Source organism: Lycium barbarum, chromosome 9 (assembly GCF_019175385.1).
Source record: "Lycium barbarum isolate Lr01 chromosome 9, ASM1917538v2, whole genome shotgun sequence".
NCBI classification, from domain to species: domain Eukaryota; kingdom Viridiplantae; phylum Streptophyta; class Magnoliopsida; order Solanales; family Solanaceae; genus Lycium; species Lycium barbarum.
In genome coordinates, this window is record NC_083345.1 from 10,620,133 (window position 1) to 10,624,472 (window position 4,340).

At 29.4% G+C, this 4,340-nt stretch overlaps 1 long non-coding RNA gene across 1 annotated transcript; it reads left to right on the plus strand.

The window, feature by feature from the left end:
* Nucleotides 1-858: 858 nt before the first annotated feature.
* Nucleotides 859-4,056, plus strand: LOC132610204 (uncharacterized). Its single transcript, XR_009571063.1, has 2 exons — nt 859-1,098; nt 3,564-4,056. It is a non-coding gene; the product is annotated as an uncharacterized LOC132610204 (long non-coding RNA).
* Nucleotides 4,057-4,340: the final 284 nt, after the last annotated feature.

The following is a 4,340-nucleotide window of genomic DNA, read 5'->3' on the forward strand; positions in this document are numbered from 1 at the left end:
TTACTATCATTGAAGACTTCTATAATTTTGACGAGACATGTCTGTTGAATATTTCAATGATTTCAGAAGCATCTTTCAGGAAGACCAATAACTAAAAGGAACTGTAACTATAAAGTATGGGTGTCTATTGGAAGTGTTCACAAAGAAATAGAATATAAATAAATAATAGCTTTGATGAGGTGTACGGTTATATGCACAAATTGTACGCAAAAGTTATGGACTGTTGAGGAATTTGTTTGAACTTGCGTTACAATATCCAATATGGTTAGTTTAGGTGCATATAAAGTACATAAGCGAATTTTACTTTACTTATAATATTCTATTCAATAAATTTCATTTCACATCGAAAACTATTTTAAGAAAAAGATCAAACGGGTTCAACTAGGATATTGACCATTTTATTTTGCTCTTATATTTTCTATTTACCGCTTGAGGAGTTTAAACCTAATCTTACCTTTGGTACAAGGTAGAGATATCAGGAAAAGTTTCACCCAATTGTTGTGAAAAATTGAGTTTAATATCTCAAAAAGAAGTTTCCAACTCATGTCTAAATTTATTATTTTAATATTATATTGATGAGTATTAATATTATCCTTAATGCAGTTTTTAAACGTTGGTAGATTGTCTTAATTTCTAATAGACTAGTTGAAAATTTGTGAATTCAATTGTTAAACGTTTCTTATATCATGAATTGTCATCATTGGCTTTTATTATACTTTATTATATTCAAAAGATTGATTCTATTAGAAGAAACGTATTTGACCATTTGGATGGTCTTTATTATATTCATAATATATTGTCCTCTCTCTCAACCTATATATATACACTTAAGTTATTTTCTTTGGGAGAAGTTATATGTACAAAAACATGCTTTTTCTTATTTATTATATGTGTTGGGTTTTCTTTATTAAATTTTTATTAGATTCTGGCTCCTAGTTTTGTACTAGAAGAGCTTGTTGAATCTTGGGGAATACATCCATACCGGGTGAAATATCCTTAAGGACAGTGTCCTAATTGACATGCCTCAAGCTTTCAAGAATTTCCTGCAAGTTCGTGATCAAATATTTTCCGACAATGTTTCGTGATCAAGTATTTTCTGTAAGATTTCCAACAATCTTAAGGATATTTCTCACTCTATTAATTCTTACAGAAAATAGAAAAAGAATAACTTAGTGCAATCTGTCTAAGTTCCAGATATGTTGCTGAATTATATTATGATGGAAAATATATGTATAACTATCTAAAAGAAAAGTAGTAATGATTTTGATATGATTAATTTATAATTTTATTCGAGACTTTTAAGTTGTTCTTGGATAGTAGAAATTATAAGCGTGTTTATTATGATGTTCTACAAGTTTGAGATTTTGAGGTGACAATTGTTATATTGGATAATGTACTTAATTACTTATACTCTGAAATTAATCATGCTATTGTCTTGATCAAGACTTTTATTTGGAGATAAAGTCTCTAAACTATGTTAATTGTTTGGTTAAAGAATTTAAGTTTTCTTCAATTATAAACAAAGTTGAGTGTGTGGATCTGTGTACACCGTATGCGATTATTGATTCTTTGATGTGGAAGAATGATTAATTCATTATGGCTTATAACTAGTTTGTTGATATTGGAGTATTATAAATATGTATAGAGCTCTCCTCTCGGTATATATATATATATATATATATATATATATATAAAAATTTGAAATGTTTACACATGGTTTATTGAAGTATTTTACAGAATATAAATTATGAGACTCACTAATGGTGAAGGGTGTTGTCCTTCAACTATATAGTTACACAACTATGTCTCCATGGTGTATACTTGGTGAGTAAAATGTTTTAGCTCAAAGAAAGAAAGAAAAATTGAGATTGCCAATTATTCCTCATGGATGATTTCATTTGAATGATCTTTCATAGAAATAATATTGTTTGGGTGTATCGCAAAATATTGTCATCATGCTACTAATGTAGGAAAAGATTTGGATAAATGATAATCCCGCTGAGTAAAATAATTATAATTAAGCGGATGATATAATTATTGTAGTCATTTCTCAAGTGAATCTTGTGGCTAATGTGAGAGATTGGGTGTCAGCTAAGGTGCCACTAAGCATATTTGTGCTAACAAATTTAATTTTGTTCTACACCCAAGTTGAAGAAGAAGAAGAAGAATGATTTATTTATGTTAGTGATTCAAGAACTATTCAAGTTTTTATAATGAAAAGGTTCATCTTAAAATCACTTTGTGGAAAGAAAAAAATTATTGGCATTTGTCGGGGTAATTTATGTTTCTAATGTTTGAGCATATTTGGTTCTTGGGGAATTATTAAAAGAGTTGGATGGAAATTTTATTTGAGTATGATAAGGATGCATCAACCAAAATAATATTTTGTGAGCACAATTGGTATCGTAATCATGGTTTAATTATACTTTTCTCATCTTATGGGTGTCTTTTGATAAAAATGTTACTCTCTTAAAATATTTGTTGATGATGACATAATTCGAGTACATTTTACATTATTATTTTGGTTGATGATGACATAATGTGAGTACATTTTACATTATTATTTTGGTTAAGTTATATTATTAGCTTGTTATTTATAAGGTGAAACGTCTTATGAGATATTTGTAATACTTCTTATGAGTTATGAAAATATTATTCCCCTATCTTAAAATGTTTGAAAATGTGGGGATTATGCTTTCTTACTAGAGTTATGTTGAGAGAATAGTTTTAAAAAAAGTGATAATATTTTTCGTGGTCTTGTTGTTCAAAAATGATGTTGAATGAGAATTTTTGGAAAAGAGAAAGCACAGCATAGAAAAATACTTTGGTGAAGATTTTTAATACTTATCTTGTTGATAATGATCCTAAAATATATTATGGTGTTATTTCTACTTTTGATGTATTGGAGAGAAGCAACAGATGATCAAGTGTCATGATGAATTAATATTTGTTGTACTAGAAAGGGTATAATGATGCTAAGTGGACCTCAAAATCCATCTGTGATTGTGTGTTTACCCTTTGTAGGGGTGTAATAATATGAAAATCAGTCAAATAGATCATAATGAAATTTGAGTTTGTGGTTTGGAGTTGACTGGCTATGAGGCTAAGATGCTTCTTAGTGAGCGTTGAGGTTGAGATAAAATAAATGTGTTTATATATTGTGGTTGCCAAGCAGCGTTAGCTGTAGTGAATAAATAATTTTTTTCAATGGCAATAAAAAATATTCGTTTGAGACATAAAGTGATAAAACAGCGCTGTTGTGAGATGGAATTATTTTCATGAATTATGTGATGTCTGAGGTGAATTTGGCCGATTCACAAGACTAAAAGAAACATTGAGGGGAATGAGACTTTTGTCATTTGAGAAGATTAACCATGATGGTAACCCAACCTATGTGATTGGATATCCTATGAATTAGGTTCATATGGGTAATAACAAGTCATTAGTTGATCAAAATTGCACTATTAAATTATGTCCCTTCCTATGGTGTGTGAATATAGTGCAATATTGCAAGGCAAATTGAGGTTGAGTTAAACTCTTAATCCAATTCATATCCTTTATAGGTGGTGTACTGCTCTGCAGAATACACTTGATGATTGGAACTATATGAGTGTGGAGTGGTGCCGCTCTTATGAGATTTTAACATATTTCTAGAGCACTCATGAATATCAGGACACGCACATGGCCTCTTAGCGCAAAACCACGATAGCGACAAAGATTGTGCCAAAATAATGTGATAGAATACAACCATGGGCTTACAAAAGAATTCTTGGTTCATAGAAGTTCTAAACTTCACCAATTGTTCTGTAAGTATAATCTTGTTTTATCTAAATCTGGTTCATAGTCTACGTGACACCAGATTCGATGCACTGTACTCATATATATGTGGAAATCCCAGCAAAACTTTTAATTTTTATACATTACTTATTATTCTTTTTGAGATATGTGGGAGATAGTTGTGAAAAATTGAGTTTAATATCTCAAAAAGAAGTCTTCAACTCATGTCTAAATTCATTATTTTAATATTATATTGATGAGTATTGATATTATCCTTAATGCAGTTTTTAAATGTAGGCAGATTGTCTTAATTTCTAATAGACTAGTTGAAAATTTGTGAATTCAATTGTTAAATGTTTCTTATACATGAATTGTCATCGGCTTTTATTATACTTTATTATATTCAAAAGATTGATTCTATTAGAAGAAACGTATTTGACCATTTGAATGGTGTTTATTATATTCATAACTAGATGGCTTATGTCTGTGCTGCGCACGGATCCAACACTTCGGATTATAGTGTATCTATGTATATGTAGTTGTGTTTAGATAGTGATAATATA